The 26,174-nt window shown below is 34.8% G+C and overlaps 1 protein-coding gene across 2 annotated transcripts in view; it reads right to left on the bottom strand.

The window, feature by feature from the left end:
* The window catches only part of AIG1 (androgen induced 1), a 312,358-nt gene that overhangs the window by 11,475 nt on the left and 274,709 nt on the right, over positions 1-26,174 (bottom strand). The window lies entirely within an intron of this gene.

The raw sequence follows: 26,174 nt of genomic DNA, 5'->3' as shown, positions 1-26,174 counted from the left end.
AAAAACCAGAATAGAAGTAAGTGCAAGAGATAATGCTGTAAAAAATTACCCTGGCATGGGTTCTGTCAAGAAAAAGTTATTTTAAAAAATTCTTTCAGGAGTCACATAGCCAATATGTGTCAGGTGTCATGGTTGGAACCCAAGTATTCTTTTTAAAAATTAATTATATTTCATTTTTCCAAATACATGCAAACAAAGTTTTCAACATTCACCTTTGTAAAATCTTATGTTCCAAATTTTTCTCCCTCTCCTCACTCTCCAAGACAGCAAAAAATCCAATATAAGTTAAACATGTATAATTTTTCCAAACATATGAAATCTTGGGTAATGTTGTGGCAAACTAAAATCTGCCTCAGGATCACTGATCGTAGATGGTAGAGCCAGAGGATTCATTGTCCCAGCCCATAAGCAAATACCAGCAATATTGCAATCTGATGTTAGGCAGTGCTGAGCTAGGCAAGTAAGGGACTCATCCATAGATAGACTGGCTACGGAAAGCAAATTTTTCTTGCAATGCATATTTTTCATATATCAGTCCTGAAGAAAACATTTAAATAAAAACAACTATTTCAAATCACTGAAACCTTATTAGCTTCTCCATATAAAACAGTCTAAAAAACATTAGAAATTCCCTTCACCCTTCACTCCTATCTGTCCCCCAACCCCTGAAAATCTGCCTTCCTACATAAAATTAAAATGTTTTCAAGGTTATAATTCTTTCCACCTATCCTTGAGGAGAAAGACAAACTTAATAAACCTCCCAGAATGAATTCTATGAACTGACTAATTGTTATAGAGATTGTCTAATCCAACTCTTTCATTTTACTCAGGAGGAAACTGAGGCCCAGAGAAATGAAATGCTAATTTGATGAAGAGCTAGCCTAGAATCCAAGTCGTCTGATTCCAGCTATTTTCAAAAGAAGCCAAAGGATACAGAATCATCAGAACAGAAATAGTAACAGGGGCCCTACTCCGTGATCAGAATCATTATTCTGGAGGGCTTTAATGCTTATTGAGGAAAATGTTTTGTCCTGATTTCACTAAATGAGAGAGATCAGGTGTTGAAAAAAAGGCCACTCATTCTCTCATTCAGTCTCCTGTCAAGGTAGGATGTTCTCTTTCAATGCATTCCAATGTGAGTCTAAACTCGTTTTTCAGGGCTGGAGGTGGAGTGCCCAGTTTCGTAATTTACCTCATGGTGACTTTTAATTTTGATTTAATTTACTTTAACCAGCATTTGTCAAGTTGCAACAATGTTCAACTTAAGCTGGTACTGGGATAAGTCATAATTACAGATACGGCCATCAGGAATCTTGGAATTCAGTTAGAGATGACAATTGCACAAACTAGAAGAGAATGACTCCATAGAAGAGGTACTATTTAATCAAAGTGCTGTGAGAGATCTGAGAGTGAGAGTTTATTACAGAATAAAAGGAAAAAAATTAAAAATAGGCTTCATGAAGAGATAGTACCCTGAGTTGGTCTTGAAATATATGCAAGATGTCTCTATAGGCAGAAGTTGTATGTACCTGTTGGTGGGGTGGAGGGGGGAAGGCGGGGGAGGGGAGGGAGAGGGAGAGGGAGGAGATAATTAGCTGTATCTAAAATAACTCAACTTACATTTTCTTTTATAAAAATGAAAACTTCCTATTTTTTCTTTTGTTCATTGGCTCTTCTTTTTCTGGTGTATGGATGCCAAGAGGCAAGACTGCTATATTAACAAGAGGCAATATGTTGGATAAAAAAGTGTATTAGACTTAGAAAAACTAGATTTGAGTTCCAGCTTTACCATTGACAAGTCTTATATCCTTGGATAAATTATTTAATCTCTCCCAAGACTCAGTTTTTAAATCTGCAAAATGAATATAAATGATACTTCCATCTTTTGCAAATATTTGCTGTAATCTGCAAATGAAATCAATATATGTGAAAAATCCTTTGTAATTACAGAATGCCATTTACATATAAGCTAGTATTATTAAATATTATTTATACTTCAATCCTTCATTGAGTGGGTTGCCATTCAGTGGCACAAAATGATCACAGAATTTGAGCTGGAAGAGACCTCAAAGGCCATCTAGATTAAATCAACCATTTTATTGATGAGGAAACAGATTCAGAGAATTGGTGAATAAACATTTATTATATATCTACTATGTGCCCAGCATTATTTCTGGGGAGTGACTAGCAAAGAAACAAAGAAAGCAAAAGACAATCTCTCTAGTCTTAAGGAACTCACAGTGGAATGTGGGAGACAACATGTAAACAATCACGGACAACAAGGTACTGGACAAACAAGATACTGACAAGGAAAGTATTAGAATTAAGAGGGAATTTGGAAAGGCTTCCTGTGGAATCAACCAGCGTCTATTTCAGTATCCAAATATGAGGTGATGAGGGCATCCACCAGGTGATAACAGGGTCAGAGGAGAAAAGGGAGTATATATGAGATGTTTTACAAAAGTAAAATTGACAGGCCCTATTAGCAGATTAGACATGGAGAAAATTGTTGTTTTGCGTCATTCTTGAAGAGGACCAGGACGTCAGGGTGCAAGTGAATTAGATTTAAGAGAGGAAAGACTGTGTAAAGTCAACCCTGCTTCACTTTTTCCTCCAGAGCCATCTGATTCCAGTAGTCATATAGAGATCAGGATGATAAGAGATGGCTATGGATGCAGTGGGAAACATTGGCCTTTTTAAGCTAAGGTTTTACCAGGTCTCAGTTTAATTATTAAGGCAACTGAGGTAAAGAATAACCTTTTTTCACCTAGTTCCAAAAAGATCTAAATTAATAAATTGGGAAGGAGAAGACCCCCTCGGTGTCTGTCCAAAAAGAAATGATTATTATTTATATTCACTCTGAGTCAATCAGGACTGAAACAATGATCACTTGGGGCCTGGCCTGGACTAACTGCTGGGCAATCAATGAGAGCCAGAGTGGTTTGGGTTTTTAAGGCATGGTCCTTAAGAAAGAAATTTAACCAAGATATCTTGAGAGGATTCAAAAATTTTCCCTTCCCCCCAATTTTTTTAGAGCATTTACAGGTAAGGCTATGATATCTATGGGAATACAAGAAAGAAGGAAGGAAGGAAGGAAAGAAGGAGACAAGGAAGGAAGGAAAAGATGAAGGAAGGAAAGGAAGAAAGGATGAAAAAGATGAAAGGAAGGAAGAGAGGTAGGAAAGAAGAAAGGAAATATGGCAGAAAAGAAGGAAAATGATAGGAAGGAAGGAGAGAAAGAAGGAGGGAATGATGGGGGAAGAAAAGATGGAAGGAAGCATAGAAGGGAAGAAGAATGGAAAGAAGAAAGGAAGGATGGAAGGAAGGAAAAAAGGAAAGAAAGCAGGAAGGAGGGTGTTTCCTAACTAACCAGTTCCACTTGGATCCCCAGTGAGGCAGCTTTACTCACAGAGATTGTTATTTATCCTTTGTTCTGAAAGAGGGTCATTATTTATTTAGTAAAAGAGAGTAAGGAGATCAGAATAACACTTAGTTTGTGAGCCTCAGAGACTGGGAGAATGGTAGTGCCCTCAACAGTAAAAAAACAAGTTAGAAAGAGGGAAAGGTTTAGAGGGTTAAGATAATGAGTCTAGCTTTAGACATGTTGAATTTAAGATGTCTACAGAACACATTTCAAGATGTTCAATAAATAATTGAAAGCAATAGAGAGTTAGAGGAGGATAAGAATATTTGAGAATCATCAGTATAAAGATGGTAATTGAATCTATGGACGCTAATGAGATCATCAAATAAAGTAGTATCTAGGGAGAAAAGAAGATGGTCCAGGACTGAATCCTAGGGGACACTCAGTTAAACAAAGATCCAACAAAGGAGGCTGAGGAGTGATCAGATAGGTAGGAACATCAGAAGAATAATATGAGAATTTGAAGAGAAGAAAGCATCAAGAAAGGAGAGAGGTTAAGTCACTTGTTTATAGTCACAAAGGAAGACAGAAAAAAATTAAAGGAAGTCCCCCTAGGATCCTGGGAAACCTCCCTATGGTTGATTTATGTGTAGGGATTTGGAAAGAGTACACACTATGGACAGATATAGAAGGGCTGCAATCTGCATTTTTGAACAAAATATTCTTATCACTGAGATCATAGATCCATTATAGTTTTAAAGAGTTTCTCTAGATAATAATGAAATATAATCAACCAGGAGCACTCGCGCGCACACACACACACACACACACACACACACACATCTTTGAATCAAAAGAACTGCTCATTAGGATTAAGAAAGGACTTCTACTAGCCAAAAGCTGTGAGTTTAACCCTTTGGCCTGTGGGAAAGAACTTTATTATACTTTTTGAGAAGCTTTATTGATTATTACATTGTTTGAATTTTGTTTTATGAGGCTAGAGTGTTTCAATCTAGAGTGTCACACTGACGTCAGTGATCCTCAGTAGAAACCAAGGAATGTTTTGGGTACATCCAGGTCTTGAGTCCACCCCAAACACTTTTGTTTTGAGTTCAATCACTCAGGTCTTATTTTGGATCCACTATACTTCCCTGCTGATATGCAAATGAAGAAACTTCACCTAGGAACTGCTCTTTTCTGGAAACCATCTAACTGCTATATGATAATCACCCGGCTGCTTGTCTTTAATCTCTTGTTCAAATTCTATATGATGGGAGCCTGAGCCGTGCCTCCCAAAATGACAATAAAATTCTTTCTATAAAACTTTTTAGGGTTGGATTTTGTTCTTGACAGACAGATCACACATTCTTTTTCATGTGAAGCCCTGGGCCAAAGATGTTTATAACGGTAAGTGAGGGAAACAGTATTGTAGGGAAAGAGTCATATCTCAGTGATGACCAAAGGGTGGAATCTTTTTTTTTTAATAACTTTTTATTGACAGAACCCATGCCAGGGTAATTTTTTACAGCTTTGTTTGTAGTGGCTATAAGCTGGAAAATGAAAGGATGCCCATCAATTGGAGAATGGTTGAATAAATTGTGGTATATGAACGTTATGGAATATTATTGTTCTGTAAGGAATGACCAGCAGGATGAATACAGAGAGACTTGGCGAGACTTCCATGAACTGATGCTAAGTGAAATGAGCAGAACCAGGAGATCATTTTTTGTTTGAGGATGTATTCTGATGGAAGTGGATCTCTTCGATAAAGAGAGATAATTCAGTTTCAATTGATCAAGGATGGACAGAAGCAGCTACACCCAAAGAAAGAACATTGGGAAATGAATATAAACTGTTTGCATTTTTGTTTTTCTTCCCGGATTATTTATACCTTCTGAATCCAATTCTCCCTGTGTAACAAGAAAACTGTTCGGTTCTGCACACATATATTGTATCCAGGATATACTGTAACCTATTTAACATGTAAAACACTGCTTGCCATCTGAGGGAGGGGGTGGAGGGAGGGAGGGGAAAAATCGGAACAGAAGTGAGTGCAAGGGATAATGCTGTAAAAAATTACCCTGGCATGGGTTCTGTCAATAAAAAGTTATTTAAAAAAAAGATTCCACTCTTTGGTCATCACTGAGATATGACTCTTTCCCTACAATACTGTTTCCCTCACTTACCTTGCCAGTGCTGGCCACACTTTCTCTAATACATGATGACAATGTGAGGGAATTGCAATATCCCTTGATTCCCAATGCCACTTGCAGATCCTTACTTAACCATTTTTTACTAAGTGATCTCTCCTCCCTTGTTGTTCACAGTATCCAAATGCATTACCTAATTCAGATCTTGGTGGTTGTTCAATCTAGAAATACCCAGGATATTCTCCTTTCCTCAAGGAGTTCAGTTTCTGACTTTTTTCGGTGTCATCTTTTTCTATTTCTTATCTCATGCCTTAACACTAGAGGACTTCAACATATCTATTAATACCCCTTCAAAACCTAATGTAGCAAATCCTCAATCTCTTCCATTCCATGAACAACTCCATAAAAATATCTTGACCTTTTGTGTTGTTGTTCTGTCATTTTTCAGTCTTTTCTGACTCTTTGTTATCCCATTTGGAGTTTTCTTGGTAAAGATGCTGGAGTGGTTTGCCATTTCCTTCTCTAGTTCATTTTACAGATGAAGAAACTGAGGCAAACAAGGTTAAGTGACTTGCCTTGGATCACATGGTTACCAAGTCTCTGAGGCCAGACTTGAACTCTGGAGGAGGAGGAGTCTTCCTAAATCCTGGCCTGACCCTTTATCACTGCACCGCCTTGCCAATGTTTCACTTCCACATTCATGAATTCTGAAATTTATCTATCATTACTTTTTATCATTAATAACATTTATATAGTGATTACTATGAACCAGATATTGTTAAGTGCTTATCTAATTTGAGCCTCAGAACAATCCTTGAGATCACTGCTATTATTATCCTGATTTTACAGAAAAGAAAACTGAGGTAGAGATTCAGTGACTCACCTGGAGTTACATAATTCATGTTTGAGGTTGGTTTGAACTCAAGTGTTCAGGACTTATATTATAGCATCATCAGACCCATTACTCTATCCAGTTATGCCTCCTAATTTTGTTCTTTATCCTTATCAGGATTGCTATTCCTTCTGCTTCTCAATTCTGTCTTAGATCATGAATCTTGCACTTTTTTCTTCCCTTCCCTGCCACGTGCTTTTGATAAACCAGCATAACTGTATTTATGCCCCACTTTAGCTTCCCTTGTACTCTTATTCTGTTGCTAGAAGACTTGTCAAGTTTTGATTCTATATCATTCCCACCATCTATGTCCTTCACTTCTATTTATAGGTTCTGAATAGAACAGGAAATCAAGAAATGCTACTGACTGGGTTCGCTATACATTTACATTATCTCATCTGTTTTTTACTGAAGTAATTTTATTTATTTTTAATACACTTTGCTTTATGAATCATGTTGAGTGAAAAGTCAGAGCAAATGGGAAAAACCATGGAAGAAAAAAAAGGTAAAAAAAGTGAACATAACATGTGTTGATTTATATTCAATCTCCATAGTTTTTTTTTTTTCTGGATGCAGGTGGTATTTTATATCCAAAGTCTATTGAGATTGCTTTGGATCACTGAACCCCTGAGAAGAACCAAGCTTTTCATAGTTGATCATCACACATTCTTACTGTTACACATACTTATTGTATTATACTATACAATGTATTCCTAGTTCTGCTTCTTTCAATCATCATTAGTTCATATAAATCTTTCCAGGCCTTTCTATAATCAGTTTGTTCATCATCTTTAAAAGAACAATATTTTATTACCTTCTTATACCACAACTTGTTCAGCCATTCCCCAATTGAAGGGCATCTACTCATTTTTCAATTCTTTGTTACCACAAAACGAGCTGCTATAAAATTTTTGCACATGTGAGTCCTTTTCCCTCCTTTATGATTTCTTCGGGATACAGACCCAGTAATGGCACTGCTGGGTCAAAGGCTATGCACAGTTTTATAGTCCTTTTGGCATAGTTCCAGATTGTTCTCCAGAATGGTTGGATCATTTCACAACCCCACCAACAATACATTAGTGTCCCAGTTTTTTCACATCCCTTCCAACATTTATCATTATCGTTTCCTGTCATCTTAGCCAATCTGAGAGGTGTGAAGTACTACCTCAGAGTTGTTTTAATTCGCATTTCTCTAATCAATAGTGATTTACAGCATTTTTTCATATAAATAAATGGCTTTAATTTCATCATCTAAAAATTGTTCATATTCTTTGACCATTTGTCAATTGGGAAATGACTTATATTCTTATAAATTTGACACAGTTCTTTATATATTTTAGAAATGAGACTTTTATCAGAAATACTGACTGCAAAGATTTTTTTCTCAGCTTTGTACTTCCCTTTTAATCTTGTTTCTTTGACTTTGTGCAAAACCTTTTTAATTTAATGTAATCAAAGTTGTTCACTGTGCCTTTCATAATGTTCTCTAGTTCTTCTTGGGCCATAAATTTCTCCCTTCTCCAAAGATCTGATAGGTAAATTATTCCTTGCTCTCCTAATTTGTTTATAGTATCCCTCTTTATGCCCAAATCATGTATTCATTTTGACTTTATTTTGGTATGGAGTGTGAAATGTAGATCTATGTATGTTATCTAATCTCAACTGAATTTTCACTATTAGAAGGCAAACAATTTATTGCTTCCTAAATGATTTGCTATCCTACTCTCCACAGGAGAGTTTTGAATCCCTTTCATCTCTTCTTAAGCCTCCTATAGTACTCCTTCCCATCAACCCCTGAGGCAAGGACTTTATTTCATATTTCAATGAAATAAACCTGAACATTGTTTTTCTATTCTCTTCATCTCACACCATGCACTTCCCCTATTATTTTCTCCTTGACCCTCTCTCTCATGAAGAGTTGGCCCTTTTCTCTGTTGAATGAACTCTATGTTCATTCTTGATCTTATCCCCATCTGTCTTCTGTACCAGATTGCCCCAACTATCATCTCCACTCTCATTCTTATCTTCAATCTCTTCTACTCACTCTTTCTCTGCTATGTCTTTTCTAACCTTAAAAACTTGATAGATCCTATCATCCCTTCTTGCTATCATCTTTTATTTCTTCTCTCCTTTATGGCTTGAGAAAGCAGTTTTTAAACAATATCTGTATTGTCTTTCCTCTCCTCCTGTAATCAAACCTCCAACTTCTTTATTAAATTGAAACTGTCCTCTTCAGTATTACAAATGTTACTTTAACTGCCAAATATAACACACTTTTCTTAGTCTTGATCCTCCTTGACCTCTTTATAGAGTTAGACATTGTCAATCAATTTCTCCTAGATACTCTCCCCTCTAAATTTCTCTGGCATTTCTCTTTCTTGGTCCACCTCCTATCTGTCTGATGACTCCTCAGTCTCTTTTTCTGGTTGTACATCTCTGTCACACTCACTAATTGGATGTCCCAAAGCTCTGTTAGGCTCTTCTTCTGACAACTTTAATATCTCACTGAGTGATATTATCAACTTTTATAAATTCATTTATCATCTCCGTGTAGATTATTACTAGATTTATAAATCCAGCCTTAGTCTTTCTGCTGATTTAAGGTGCTACATTTTGGCTGTCTCAAGCTAGATGTCTTGTAGACATCTCAAAATCTGCATGTTTATATTAGAACTGTTTAACTTTCCTTCCCACCCTCAAATACTTAACCTTTTCCAAACTTCCCCATACTATCAAGGGTACCACCATCCTCCTCATCCTCTGGGCTTGCAATTTCTATACCTTACTTGAATCCCCACTCATTCCATATAGATAATCCACTGCTAAGTCTTGTTGATTATACTCTTCTCATTTACTTAGGGCTTTATGATCTGGACTACTATAAAACTATATAACTGATCTCTCTGGCTCAAATCTCTTCTCCTTCTAATTTATCCTTTCTCCCCTGCCAATGTGACTTTTCTAAAGCTTAGGTCTGACTGTGTCACATCCCAACTGCTCAATGAGTTCTGGTGGCTCCCTATACCTCCAAGATCAGAGGGTCATCTGTTTGGTATCTGAAGCCTGTCCAGACTTCATGTACTGTATTCCCCTCCATATCATCTACAATTTAGCCACATGAGCCTACTAGCTGTTCTTTGAACACTCCATTTGTACCTCAGTAGTGGCTTTCTTCCCAACATCTGGAGCACCCTATCCTTTTTCCTCTGCCTCTTTGATTCCTTGTCTTCAAGATTTGATTCCCAAGGCTGTAATGAAGATTACTTGAGATAATATTTATAAAGTGTTTAGCAGAGTGCCTGGCACATAGCAGATCCTATAAAATATTAGCTATTATTATTATTATTGTCATTATTAATTATCATATCTCCTTCCAACCCAATTCACATTCCTTTAGCTCATACTACCCTGTCAGCACTCCAATGTTCAGCCTTAATCTCAAGATCAATTCTGGACTCCTCTACCCCTTTTCCTCATCTTACTGATAACTCCTTCAATGCAACTTTTTGAAGCTGTGTCCTGCTTTCTCCATAAAGAGCCCCGAGGGAGAAATGCCATTCCCACTCTCTAAATGCAATTGGTTCTATAACTGTTTAAATTTTATGTTCCTTTCTGTAACCATTCCATCCTCTTAACTTTGGTAATATGGAGGAGCATATAAGGTAGGGATTTTTACTCTCTTTTGTGTCATAGATTCCTTTGACAATCTAGTAAAGAGTAGTCCCTTCTCAGAATGTTTTAAAATGCATTAAATATGTTACTGGTGCTGTTGTTTATTCATTTAATTGTGTCAGAGCCTTGTGATTCCATTTAGGATTTTCTTGGCACTGGTTTTTTGTTTCCTTTTACAGCTCATTAGACAAGGAAACTGAGGTAAAAAGGGTTTAGTGACTTGCCCAGAGTCACACAGCTAGTAGTGTTTAGAGTAGGATGAGGACAGTAAATATATTATGAAGAAACCCCAAATATATTGAAATAGAGTTGTCAAAAAAAAAAAAAACAACCAAAAAAACAAGAATTAGTTCACTGACTATCCAATGTAAGGAAACAATGCTTTTGGGTCAGTTGGTTGCTACTTACTCTAGAATAATAACATGAGACAATGAAAGGTCACTAACAGGGGTGAATGAGATAAAATCCAAGGGAAAATAGTTGTACCTGACCAGCCAGCCTGACCTCATTTGGAATCAAGCTCAGAGGCCAGCTTACTATATTGGCAAGACTAACATTCTTCTTGTTTCCACTAAGCCACAGAGACACAGCCAGTACTCCAACATTGTCTATGTTACAAATGTGAATAAGCAAAAGTAGGGCTGCTACCATGGAAACATTACCTGATGGCCTTTGTTAGGGAGTTCATTCCTACTTGAATGTGAACTAACTCAACACAGTACAATAAAGGACTGATCAACCATAGGCATAAAGTTTCTATGCAAGAATACTGATTATTAGCATTAATGAATGCTCTGAACATTGCAATTCTAAGCACTATTATTCTTGGCCAACCTCATTATTAGATAAGCACAGGGGAACATGTGTTAAGATACACTTTGGAGTGCAAAGCAAGAGTCAATTTAAGACACTTAAATTTTTTTTTTCTTATGGGTATAGCAAGAGATATAGTTAGTTTAAAGATGAATATGCTTAGAAAGAAACTATTAAAAGTATACTAAAAATCTGGATCAGTGCCAGCTATATTTCAATAGATCAGCCTCACTTAATTTGAATGTGCTGGATATTTCTTCCTGCACATGGGTGCTTCCTCTGTGGAAACTGCTTACAAAGCCTAATTTAGACTTCAACGTTTTAAACTGGAAATCTGTGCCTTTTTTTTTTTTTTTTTAAAGGGGCAGCAGTCTTTGGCTATGATTAATTTCCACAAGATTCTTTTTAATCACAAAACTAGAAAGAAAACTGGTTTTCAATTATTTAATGATAATTTTGAGTGGAAACACCTAACTTATTTTAAAACCCAAAAATTTTTAAATGGATTTTTTTTGTGTGCATATGAGGCAGTGCCAGCATGTGCCCACGCGCAAATACACACACACACACACACACACACACACACACACACACACTTACTTCAAAAAGAGTATTTGATATTTGTAACAACAGTAAAAAATGTATTTACTAGTATGATGTATTGGAAAAGAGTGGTGAGTTTCAAGTTATGAGAGACAAGAGTTTAAATGTGACTCTAACACAATATCTGTGATTTTGGAGAATTCATTTAGTCTTTCCAAACCTCAATTTCCACATCTCTAAAATGGTAAAATAATACCTTTAGAACTTCCCTGATTAGGATACTGTGGAAATCCACTGAGATAATTTGTGCAAAACACAGCTAATGTGAAAACACATTTTGCTTGCTTTCATATTTCTTGCCCTCTTGATGGATTTGGGAAGATGGTAGAGGAAAAGAGAGAATTTGGAATTAAGAATAAAATTTTAAAAAATAAAATATGTTCAAAGAATTTTGCAAACTTTAAAGGCCTCCATAAAAGGTAGTTATCAAAATCAACTACAATAGGGGGTTAATATGGCAATATAGACACTGGAAACTGGAGTCAAATCAATCTGAACTTAAGACTTGCTAGCTGTGTGAGCAGGGCAAGTCATTTAATTTCTGCCTGTCTTAGTTTCCTCAGTTGTGAAATAGAGATATTAATAATATCTGTCTCCTAGGGTTTTTCGCTGCTGCCTCTATTCTTCTGTCTATATACCTCAGGTTGAAAGCACTACATAGAAAGGCAAATTGTTACTTTTATTCTCTATCAAGATATGAAACTTCCAGGGCAAGGGAAAATGAAAGAATTCATGTTTACTATCTTTCTATTAGACTAGGAGAACTAGTGAGATCTTATGAACACATTTAAAGATGACATTTTATCTCTGATGAAAAAAATACATTTCACTATACTATGATGATAGTCTTTGTTAAGAATAATAACCAGTCCAATTCTTTTTCAGTTTTTTTTCCTCTCTTATTTTAGAAGGTACATAGTCAGCTCTGTTGGACCTTACCAACAAAGATATTGGACACATGTTTGAAACAGTCTCACATATTTTCATGCATATACTCTTTAAAGCAAGGGATACTGAAATGAATTTTTAAATTGCATAATCCAGGGTTGGCAAGGAGCTTTACAAGTCTTCTCACTCATTATCTGCTTCTAAGGTTATTAAGAGAATGCATCTACCTAAATTACAGGAAACTCACTAATGAAGCTACTGCATGCATATTTCAGGTCAAATTAACCTCTCAAACCTTTTAAGCCATTTTCACATTTTCACAAAGGAAGAAGAGTGGATTTCTGGCTCATGTTGATAATTTTGCTGTCTATTTCAATAGACATCTGGGATTTTTGACAAATTTGGTAAATAGTTATCTTTAATAATTAGCAAGTATTTATTGGAGACTTACTAAGGGCCCAATCTATTATTATACTATATATATTTTAGGTGATATGAAAGATGCTGAAAATAAAAATCATTTTTCTTGTCTGTTATGGTAATCTATGGAAACTATTGTTAGGAAAAATGGGTAAGATCAGGGTCACTGGAAGGATGCTAATTTGATCCTTCCAGTTTCTCAAAGAATAAAGTACATACATTTTCAATATATGCTAAGACTATATTAGTTGCCCAGTGGATTTCTCAATGAAAAAGGAAGTTGCAGTTTTGGTTAATAAATTAATATATTTATCTACCCCTCTTTCCTCCTTTGTAATGCTCATTTTGCCCGAAAGGGGTCATCTACAGTATAGAATAACATTCTGGTAGAGAGGGAAAGGTCTGGGAGGTTTTTTTGTTTTTTGTTTTTTTGTTTGTTTGGTTGGTTTTTTTTTACAATTGTACTACCATTATCAGCTGGCTATTTTAAAATGAATAAGACTAGAAGGTGAAGGGACAATAAGGTCAAAATGCAATACTTATGGATGGTATCCTGGGGGGCATTGTAAATACTCCTATATTGCCTAATGAGTAATGTGAAAGTTATAGATTTCCTTCATTTTCAGTACTCTATTTGTATTTTAGACTCAAGCTTCCTGTCACCATTTGCTTTGTAGACCAATCTATCTTAAGAATAGTTTTCCTGACATTTTGATTGATTTGGTATCTAAAACAACATGTGTTTGGATTAACCCTTACAATCCTAAGAGATTCTAAAGAACTGTGAGAATGATTTATATAACAATTTTCAAAGACTTATGAATTCTGATCAATACAAGTTCAGAGGACTGAAAATGGAGTGCTAACTACCTGCATTCAAAGCAGAGAATGAGAAATGACCGATGGCTATCATCAGTAGGGAATTTATTTTGCCTAACTGTATATTTGTGCAAGATTTGATTTTTCAATGTTGGGAGTTAAAGGAAGGAAAATTGGGGAAAGGGGTAGTGAAAGGCTTGGCAAAAAGGGAATGAAGGAATGAAAAGAAAGAATGAGAATTTCACTGAAGCATTAAAAAATTAGAACACAGAAGAGAAGAAAAAGGAGTTACATGCTTAATCATGTAACTCTCAAAGCTGTTCTGCTTACTGTATTTGCTTTTGGCCTTTTTTTTTCTCTTCTGTGTTCTCATTTTTACTTTTTGCAGTACAGAGCCACAACTACATGTACAATGCTCTTTTGTTGTTGTTCTACTTTGACTAGGAAAATGCTCATTTTATTTGATGCTTGTTAAGAAAAATATGGGTGGATAATTTTTTTTTTTTTTTAAAGATCCTCTTCTTTTTCCAAAGAACACTTCAAATCCTGGTTTTTCTCTCTTTAGGAGACATTCTTCTTTGGGCACTCTGATTAGGAGAAAGAGTTACACTATCTGGTAAATACCATTCTTTCCAGAGCAGACTAATCAGATTCTGGTTAAGGCTAGTGAGCACAGGTCTCAAATGGTAAAGGACTGGGAAAAAGAAAAACTCTACTCTAGTTTGAACAGAAGAATATTTTTCACCTCCTAGTTGACAGACTTATAAGAAGTCAGAAGAGTTCCAGGAATAACTATGGAATTAGACTATGCCTGCCATGTCTCAAGGCTTTTATCTGAACTGATCTTGGATGAATGAATACATGGATATCATGAATACATATCTCCATTATCAGACCTGAAGTCAACTTGAATTTGGGGCCTCCTACTTCTGGATACATAGTTAACTAGATAACAGTACAACAGTAGATGTCACTGTTTAAAGGTATTAAGTTTGGAAATTCATTGGAAAAGTTTAAAAACAGTTGCAACAGTTATCTCTTGGAGAAATCTGGACATTGGGCATTCATTGTCCATTGTTTTCTTATGATACACAGTAATCTCTCCTTTTGGATGTCAAAATGTTCTTATGTGTAACTGTGGTTATATTTTCAAGAAAAATGGCAAGCTATGGGGTCTTTTGTACTTACTTGTATTTTATAGAATCATAGATTTTTAGAAATCATTTAGTCAAGTTCCTTCTTCATATGAGAAGACTCAGAGAAGATTAATGATAAGATTTTACAATGTATTGAACAGCCAAACTGGGACTGAGACCTAGGGCTCTTAACTTTATATATCATAAATCTTACAGTATTATGAACCATGGTAACAAATTAAGGGAATTTAGAAAGTTAGGTGAATAAGATAGCTGTATTGCCTTGTAGGGATAGTGTTTATCAACACAGAATTTAAAGCACTTGCAGGGAAAAGTCAAAGAACAGAGAATCATAGCATGTCCTAACTGTGTAGTATCATATTTTGCCTACTCTGAAACCCTTGTGTTACATAATTCTTCCTCCTATCAGACTTCCCTGAGAAGAATGTTTTCTAAATAGAGAAAGATAAAGATTTGGATTATATCATAGAAGCAAAGAATCTCACAAGTGCATATAAGTCATAGTTCAACTCATACTTGAACAAAAATCTATCCTATAAGACAATTGTTGAATATGTCAAGCTCTCATGCCTGTGGCTCATAAATACTTCCTTTAAGGAAATAAAACTACATTTTTTTGAGAGGCACTGGACACAGTAAGCACAAAGGAACATCATGAAAGCAAAGTTAATTATAAGGACTTATTCCTGTAACAGCTAAATATGCAGAGTTAATCACTGATTTGCTAAACCAAAGAATGGTAGGTGAGAAAAATATATGCCCTTTCATTAAAACAATTCCAACCTGATTTGAATATAAAGTTACTAACATCAAAAGCAGAAAATGGATAAAAGAAAGTTCTGATTATAATATTTTTGTAAGGAACTTTATCTGAAGTAAGTCAATTGCCATATCCAAAGAATTCCAAGTTTACTCAACAAACACCTGGTCTTCTTTTCAGGTTGAAGGATACGGCAGCTGAGGGTAAAACTGATTTAGAACCTAAATTATCTGTGAAATCTTACAAAGAAAGATGGTGGAAGATTCTGAGAAGTATCACTTCACAAAACAGTAAGAATTAATGAAAGAAAATTGTAAAAAATGGAAAAGATCTACAAGGATTTTAATAATAATCTCTTTTCAGCATCAAAGACAGTGGAACCAGTGCTGTAACATCATAGTTCTGAGTATACTGATCAGCGAGACTAACATGGCACTAAAGAAAATAAAGATGGGAAAAGTATATGAAGGTAACATAATTTTGAGGGCATGAAGGCATCAATTCTCAAAGTTTCTAATGGGGGAAATATATGATAGGCCTGGGAAAAATTTTTAAATCTTTTTACTGTAAAAAGGAACCATCAGTAACTACCTATATTTCCAATTCCCAACCTATATACAATTTACTTTATAAGAATAATCTATATAGTATCCTCTTTTACAACATTGAATTATTACAATATAGAAAAATATTTCCTGTGATTGCACATGAGTAATCTACCTCAAATTGCTTACCCTCTGAGGGAGGGAGGGAAGGGGAGAATTTGGAACTCATTAAAAAAAAAGGAATTTTAAAAATTGTCTTTACATATCATTGGACAAAATAGTACTAAAAAAAGAATAACCTATATAGGCATTGAGGGCATCCTTGATGAAGATATTAGAAGGAAATAGGCAGGCTCTTATAAGTAACAATTTATAGTATGACACATCTTTACACTCATAAATTTGATTGAAAGATCTGGAGAATAAAAGAACCCATTGCGCTTATTGTTTGTTGATTATTAAGCAAACTTGATTTGGTAGAGGAAAAGCCCGCCTCAAAGACTATTTTCTATATGCTATGTTCCATGTGTCAAAACCATACAAGATTTGAAAAATATATTAGCCATAAACTTGTTTGACGTCCCTCTGACTATCATCAAGCAAGACATAAAGCATGGGTACATGTGCTTATTAAGGTTTTCACCACTTTCATGGAAGAGAGATATAGGGCCAATAATTTCCCTATAGATGGTAAGGTCTTGTAGATGCTCCTGTTTGTAGACTTAGCACTCTGACTGCTGACTGAATCAAGCTCTGGCATTATATAAGCTTGTTAATGAGCTACATAGTTACCTACAGTAACTATTTTCTATTTTCCACATAGACATGTATGTGTATACCACATTTATATAGTATTTACTATGTGGTGGGCAAAGCATTTCACAAATATTATCTGACTTGATCTTCAGAACAACCCTGAGAGGATTTATAGGTGAGGAAACTGGTATAGAGAGCAGGTAATTTCTGCCGACTCATACAGCTAGTATTTGAGGCTGGATTTGAAAACAGATCTTGGGACTTTGTCTATTGAGTCACCTAGCTGCTCACATACTACACATGAGGAGTTGGGGGTGGTAGAAAGACAGAGACAGAGAGAAAGAAAGAGAGAGACTGAGAGATGGAGGGAGAGATGGAGAGGAAGAGAGAGGAAAAGAGGGAAAGAGGAAGAGAGAGAGAAATTGCAAATGGATAAGAAATACTCAGAATTGAAAAGGAGAAAGAAAACAAGCTCTATTACTTTTGGGGAAATTATCCAGAATTTTAATGACCCCAAATTTCTCTTTAAAAAATGAACAAATAAATAAAAAAAGTTTGAGTCCTAAAAGGCTAAATCCTTTGAAGAACTGCAGAGAACATCATCCAGAGTACAGTGATGGGGCTGATAGTGACCACAAACAGGCTTCAACATACTATAAGGATTATATAATAAAGAAATGCTGTAAATGCTATTGTCAAAGATATGTATGAGTGAAAAGTGAGACGTGTCGATATTTTAGCAAGAGCAAGAGATAACCAGTGGACAGTTCACATGCCCCGCTGGTGTCCCCACAATGTCAACAAAAAGTGACATATTGGGGTGGTCACTTTGTAAATATGTGTAAATATCATGGACAAGAGTCACACAATTTGGGCAGGCAAGAAGAATCAGCCATGTGCTTTCTTGGCAGGAATACTTAGATTGCCTGATAAGATCATAGATGTGCTGGAATATTGTAGTTAAAGATCTGTACAGACCATTACATACATAATCTCCTCACTTGATCTATTTATTTCCCTAGTAATGTTGCTAAAATAGGTGATGTGCTGCTCATTGACTAGAACTTTTCTAAATGATACTATGGAAAACAAGGTATAATCTATTCCACAATGAAATTAAAGAATAAATGACAGTCCTGTTAAACAAATGGGGGCTCCTGAAGAAGGCCCATGACTTGAGAAGGACTGATAGCCAGAGAGCTTAGGGTGCTAATATCATACTTAAACTTTTTATTTTTTTGTCTTTATCTGACATTACCCAAAATTATAAGGGTTGGATCAAATGCCAATCCTATGATTCCATGAAAGGGAACACGTACAAGTGAATATATAGGTATGCTGCTTTCCTTCATTAAATCTAAATATGCCCCATAAGATAGGAGCATATACAGGATAGAAATGACCTAGTAGGAGACTTAAGAATATTAGGCTAAGACTTATTTGACCTCACTTCAAATAGCGTAAAACAATTTACATTAATGCATGATCTGGACCAAATAAAATGTTAGAATTTAGAGATGGAAGGGACATGATCACCCAGGCCAACCTCATAATTTTACAGATGAAAAAAAACTGAGGTCCAGGGAAATAAAGAGATTAGACCAAGACCATCAAATGCTAGGAAGAGTGAAACCTAAGTCTTCTTATGTCAGATTCAATGGTATTTCCACTACTCCACTTAAATTTTTTTGGCCCTCAGTTTCTTTGTAAAATGTAGGGATCCGATTAGACCAGAGCATCTCTAAGATAGAGCCATTCAAATATTATGAGTCTAAAAGAATTTCTTTCGGTTTCTGGCACAAAATAAATGCATAATAAATGCTTTGTTGACTATGAGGAATTATTAGACTTCATGTAGCAGTATGCTAATAAATGTTTAACAACTGGTTCTTTAAGAAAAACAAAACAAAACCTATGCATGACCCTCTATACTATTAACATTATCTCTACTACTTTCTTAATTCTAAAGAATAAAAAAAAACAATCAAAACAATAAATCATTTGTAGTGTTCTCCATTTCTGAGATGAAAATTTTACGCTATTTCACACTGAAAACTTAACCATCAGTTCTTGGGAGTCAGTCTGAGCTGGCACTAATTCCCTTTGACTTTATGGAAACATGGCTCCCATATGCACTGAATAAGGCATGAAAAGATCTGTTGATCTTTTAAGGAGAAATATCTCTAGTTACAGATGGTTAATACAACTAACTCCTATAGAAACAAGTGGTAAATTATTGTTGGAAAAAGAGTTCAAAGACTGAGTTCTATCAGTCTTGCTTAGCCTCAAAAGGGACTGGATCTCTATATCACTACAGAGAGAATTAAGATCTTATACTCTAATTTCTTTCATGGATATAAGAAAGTCCAAACAAAAGCAAAATTCCATTTCTAAGATTTCTTATGTTCCTTCCAAGCAAGAATACTGGAAAATTATTCCATTTTTCTTTCCTTCCATCCTTTACAGTTTACAATCTGAAGTCATGTAATAAGTGAATTATTGGGAGAATTGGAGAAGCTTAGTTTAAAGAATCATTAGAAGGACTTTCTTAGAATAAGCCTAGGAAGAAGAACCTATATGGAAGAAAATTATGGAGATCAAAATAAGGAAGAAGTTTTAAAAAGTTATGACTGAACCTAAAAAAGGAATATCATATATTGCTTCATGTGGCACAGAGTTTTCTGTCACTAAAAGTTTTCCAGAAGAGGCCAGCTCATCACCTCCCCAAGGATATTATAATGAGTACCTGATGTAGATATATGGGGAAAGAGGTTGGATTAGAAAAGAGGTTTCTTTCAACTCTAAGAATCTGTAATTTTAATAATGTAATCTATAATAGGACTCAAATTTTCAACAATATTATCAAAAGTAATTTTTCAGCACTTTCTATATGCATAACACTTAAAGAGTCCTATTAAACTGAAGTTTAAAAACAAACAAATAAACAAACAAGTAATTTCTCAGCTGTTTTTAATAGCTCAGGAGGGAGCTGGAATTTTGAGATGCTCAAGGACTATATCAGGAAGGTTTTCAAATACTTTAGAGGAAGTTAGAAAATCTGGAACAAGGAAATGTGATTTGGAATACAGAAATGACCAAAAAAACCACTACAATACCTAAGTCAATAATGAAAAAGCAATTTAAAAAAATTAAACCAGTTGAGATCAGCAATTATCAGCACATTTTTAGCACCAAAAGAAAATCCAGGGAGCATTTCCCCCTATCCTTCTAGATTGCTCCCTTGTCTTTCTCCAGACTACTTGTTGGGGAGTTCATTTTGTGGACTGTGATTAGTTAGCATGTATTATGCATGACTGCTGGACTTTGATTCTGATTGAATGAGAAAGCAATGAAGGAGGAGACTACAGGGCAGGAAGCACACATCCTTAGCCACCAGGCTTGGAACAGACTCTAACTGTTCAGGGCAGCCTATTTAGTCCCTTAAGAACAGATGTTTCTTAGGGATCTGAGCTGGTTTCTTTTCTCTGTGTACAGCAGAGCCGCTTTCTTGAACTTTAGAATTCAGCCACTGAAAAGAAAAGCAATGAATAGCAGTTGTAAGGAATAACTATGTACTGACAAGGAGGTTGGAGCCTGAGGGATGTGGATGTCTCCCCTCAGTAATGGTTGCTTATAATAGATGAAGAGAAGGAAAACATAGGATGCTTTCTTTGTGTATGATATATCGAGAGATTCAAAGAAATAAGTAAGCATAGACCTAGCTTTCTCCTGACCAATCTCCTGTAAACAAGATGTTTGGATAGTTGTTTTACACTCAATAAAAGAGGAATGTATATTTTTGTTGCCTGTTTGGTTTTACTTTTGAATTGACAGGGGTGACTGTATATAAGGGTATATGAGCATATGCATGAATGAGCACCTAAGTGCTTTATTTTTAAGTGTCTTTGTTGGTGTTCAGTCATTTCAGCCATGTGCAGCCTTTCCTGACCCCATATGGAATTTTTTTTTGGGCAGAGATACTAGAGTGGTTTGCCATTTCATTCTTTCACACATTTTACACATGTAGAAAGTGACTTGCTCAGAGTCACACAGTATGTTGAAGATCAGATTTGAACTTAGGTCTTCCTGACTCTGGTGGTCTTGCTACCTAGATACCTTTTAAGCATCTTAAGAACTCAGTTAAGGGTAATAATAAAATAAAAAACTACCTTTGCTGTTCTATAGAAAATGGTTTTTCAGAAGACAAATAGTTTTTAAAAATTTATTTGCAGTATGATTTATTGGGAAGAATATTTGACTTAGGCATCAGTATATCTGAATTTGAATCCTACCTCTGTTTCTTACTATTTTAGATTTTTTTGGTGGTAATTTTACTGATTTTATTTTTAGTTAAAGAAATAAAACAAGGATTCCCATAACATAGTAGAATAATAATAAGATGATTGAACATGAAACTATGAATCTATTGTATTATACAACTTGCTATTCCTTTTAAACATAATAAATTTATCATGTCAATTTCTTTTTTTCTCCCCTCCTGCTGACCTAGAGATGGTTACCATTAAACACAAATGTGTGTATGTATGTGTGTGTGTGTGTTTGTATGTGTGTAGTAAAATCTTTAATATGTTCTTTGTGCTTAATTGGGGTATTTGCAATAATTAAAATGACAGTAAATATTTATAAATTTTATTTATTTATAATTTATTTATTTATAAAACAATATTGGTATTACTGTATACAACATTCACTTGGTTCTGCTCATTTCACTCTTCATTATTTGTATAAGTCTATCCATGTTTTTCTAAAATCATTGAGTTCATTATTCCTTATAGCACAGTAATGTTCCATCACAATCGTATACCACAACTTGCTCACTTGATTGATGGGCTATTTTCCATCAATTTCCAGTTCTTTGCCACCATAGAGAGAGCTTCTATAAATATTTTAGAATATATAGATTCTTTATCTTTTTCCCTAAAGAGACCCAATATGGTATTGCTGGGTCAAAGGGTACATGTGTTTTAATGATTCTTGGGCATAATTCCAGTTTGTCCTCCAAAATGGCTGGATTTACTGGCCCAATTTTTCCATATCCCCGTCATATTTGTTGCTTCCTCCTTCAGTCATTTTAGCCAATATGATAGGTATAAAAGGTTGTTTTAATTTGCATTCTTTTAATCAATAATGATTCAGGGCATATTTTCATATGACTATAAATTGTTTTGATTCTTTCATCAGAAAACTGCCTGTTCATGTCCTTTGATCATTTATCAATTAGGGAATGACACATAGTCTTATAGATTATACAAAATTCTGTATATATTAGAGATATAAGATCTTTATCTGAGAAACTGTTGATAAAACTTTTCCCCAATTGAATGAAACAAGGATGCTCACTGTCATCAATATTACTCAATATTGTATTGAAAATCCTAACAATCACAAGAGAAGAAAAAGAAATAGAAGGAATCAGAATTAGAATGAAGAAATGAAATTATTTCTTTTTGCAGACAATATGATGATGTACTTGGAAAATCCCAAAGGACCAACTGAAAAGTTAGTGGATGCAATTAATAATTTTAGCAAAATGGTAGGAATAAAGTAAATACATATATATCATTGACATTCCTCTGTATCACAAGCAAAACTATGCAAGAAGAAATAGTAAAAGATAGCCCATTTATAACAGCTCTACTCAGTAACACAAACCCAGAAACAATATAAATAGAATTATTTAAAAACTTTTTATACAAATAAAATCAGATTTATATAATTAGAAAAATATTAATTGTTCATGGCTAGAAAAGACTAAAAAATGACAGTTCTATCTAATTTATATGTTCAATGCCATTTCAATTAAATTACCAAAACATTTTTATTGAATTAAAAAATAGAAACAAAATTCATTTGGAATAATAAAAAGTTTTGAATATCAAAGGAAACAAAAAAATTAAATAAGGAAGTTTAGCAGTATTAGATCTTAAACAATACTTATTAAAACTATCTTCTACTGGCTAAGAAATAGAAAGGTAGATGAACAGAACATAGCAGACATATAATTTACAGAAGCAAACATAGCAGTCGCTTTGTGTTTGAAAAGTGTTAAGAGTTAAGTTTTTGGAATAAGAATTCACTACTTGGTAAAAAAAAAAATCATTGGGAAAATTGCAAAGCAATATAGCAGAAACTCTGCATAGACCAATATCTTATTTAAATCAGGTCAAATCTATTTAGATCATATCAAAATGGATACAGGACATTGATATAAGGAGAAATATTACAAGAAAATCCAAAGAAAATGGGAATATATAAATAATCATTCATATGGATAGATGAACAATTTATGAATAAACAAGAGCCAGAGAGCAGATTAAGATATAAAATAGATAATTTCAATTACATTAAATTAAAAAGGTTTTGTACAAATAAAATAAATGTAGCCAAGAAAAAAAAGCATAAAAGTAGGAAAAATATTTATAGACAGTTTCTCAGATAAAGGTATCTCAGCTTTCTGACAAGTTAATTAAACTTTCTGGGCTCAGTTTCCTCACATATAAAAGGAAAGAATATGGACTAAGTGATCTTTAGGGTCTCCTCCAGTCCTAACATTATCCATATGGGTAAAAACAATAACAATGATAATAATGAAAATTTATATAGTGCTTTATGTTATGCAAAGTGTTTCATACATATTATTTCATTGATTCTCACAAAAATATTGTGAAGTAAGTGGTATTATTACTTCCATTTTATAGATGAGGAAACTGAGGTTGAAAGCACTTATGTGATTTGTCCAATGTCACAGTTAGTAAACTTTTAAGGCAGCATACAAATTCAGATCTTCCTGATTCTAAGTACAGCATTTTTCTACCTGGCTCGTGTGTGTGTGTGTGTGTGTGTGTGTGTGTGTGTGTGTGTGTGTGTACATATATGCATATGTATATGCACACATATATATATAATGCTAACACACAGGTACATACATAAACATATATGTACATGTACTAATATATAAATACAACATGTGTGTACCATATACACAGGCACATATATAGTACAAGTATGTATATGTATTTATTCATTAGCATTTCATATCACACTTTTCATATGGAACTATTTTAGATTATTTTCAGGGAAAAATATTTTGTCTGTATGATTCACGGGAAAGGAAGAATATTACTTTATTCAGAGACATAATTAGGATGAGGAAACGAGCTTTGTCCCAGTGTAGAATTTAGAGGGCACTGACAAAACTTAAAAGTTCTTTTATAGCCCAGAAATAACAGTGTTTATCGCTTCCTTAGCAAGAAAAATAATTTAAAACAGCAAGCTACAAAATGGTGCAATGGGAAGAGTTCCTCTTTTAGCCTGTTCTGCTCCTGTTATTGCTGCTTCCATAAAAGTACCTTGCTTCAGTTTTTTGAGGCCTCTGTGTCTGTCTGTATAGAATGTTATATAACATAGTCCATTTTCAAGTCAACTGAACATGTCTTTTCATGCTGTTTATTCCCAGCACAAAAATTCTTAGATAATGCTCTGCCTCTTTGGGTTAGAATATCTAAGCTACAGTTGACTCTCTTAGAATTGTTTGATGTTGGACAACTCACTTAACTTCTCTGAGTTTCAGTTTCTTAATTTATAAAATGGAGATTAACCCATAGCCTCACACATTTGAAGGGTTTTGCAGATCAAATCAGACATTATGGGTGAAAGCATTCGGCAAATCATAAAAGACCATACTAATGGCAGGTATTATTAAGGCAATTATCCTCAGTGTACAAAAAAGTCTGAGGTTTCACTGTCCACAGTTTTCATACTTGACAGAGTGTTCTCTACTCATCAATGTGGAAGAAAAATGCTCTCAGAGAAAGGTAAGTACTGGGCATAAGCTTTTGAGGAAAGGCATTTTTAATTCCTGAGTATTGGCCCTATTAGTTGCAGAAAGTCACAGAGTAGTGGTGATCATCTTTTAGGCCATATAAAATCAGTCCATGTCCAATCTTTGACCCATACTGTCAGGGGGCTGTAGGTAGGTTTTTTGGGGGAATGAATTCTCTTCTATTTCTTTCTCCTCTATTTCTGTCTCTATCTGAATCTGTCTCTGTTTCTGTCTGTCTCTCTTTCTGTGTGTGTGTATGTGTGTCTGTCTGTCTGTCTCCTGGCTCGTGGGAAAGATGCCAAATAGTAAGAAAGGAATGTGATAATTGAATAATTCAACTGGAAGTTAAGGGCTTTCTAGTCTGGTCTCAGAACTAAGCAACTTTAGAAAAGCAAACTGAATCTTCTCTAGACCTATTCTTTCATCTTTTAAAATAAAGGTGTTGGGGGGAGCTTTGGAGTAAATATAGAAATATAATAGCTGACAATATGTTTAAAGAAAACTTTTTAATATATTATCTATATTGATATCACATTGTTTTATATACATAGCTATATGTTAGAAGATTGTATACATATTACAATTCTATTACGTAACAATTAGAGGCTTAATACTAAAAGCCCCCTTCTCCCCCCTTTTTAATAGATCAAACTAAGTTTAAGCAATTTGCTCACCTTGGAACCTCAGTTGGTATAGATATCAGGCTCCAAATCCAGTATTCCTTTCATTTCATCATACTTTCTCTCAAAAGTGATCTAGATTTTCCTTTTTAACATTCTAGGTATCACGTTTTCTAATGTCACAATGTCACACTGATCTCAATGACCCTCCAGGAAAGTAGTAGGAATGTTTTGGATTTAGCTAATGCTTGGATCCACTTATTCAGGTCTTGTTTTGGGTCCACCCAAAGTCTGTGTTTTGGGCTCCCCAGAGCTTGTGTTTTGTCTTTGCCTCAATTTCTTGAATTTTTATATTTGTCTGCTGATATGCATTCCAAGAAACCTTACCAGCTACTTGTCCTTATGCTCTTGTTTGAGCTCTACATAAAGGAAACCTCATAGAAAGGAGAAAGCTACACCTTTTCCCAGATTTCTCTTTGCTATTACGTGACTTAAATAAAATTCTTGGGGCATCTAGGTGGCATAGTGGATAGAATGCTGGGCTGGGAGTCAGGAAGATTCCTTTTCCTGAATTCAAATCTACCCTCAAACGATTACTAGCTAGGTGACCCTTGGCAAGTCACTTAACCCTGTTTGCCTCACTTTCCTCATCTGTCAAATGTGTTGCAGAAGGAAATAGAAAACCACTCTAGTATCTCTGCCAAGAAAACCATAAATAGGATCATGAAGAGACAGATATAACTGAACTAACAAAAAACAAAACTTGTTCAGTTTTGGGGGTTTGTTTTCAGGCAAGAAATGGGATTCTACTCTATCTCACTCTCAGCATGGGGTCAACCAGGTTCAACTTTAAAATTTCCCATAACTGGGAA

Source organism: Antechinus flavipes, chromosome 4, assembly GCF_016432865.1.
Source record: "Antechinus flavipes isolate AdamAnt ecotype Samford, QLD, Australia chromosome 4, AdamAnt_v2, whole genome shotgun sequence".
Lineage (NCBI taxonomy): Eukaryota > Metazoa > Chordata > Mammalia > Dasyuromorphia > Dasyuridae > Antechinus > Antechinus flavipes.
This window is presented reverse-complemented; position numbering and strand designations above follow the sequence as displayed.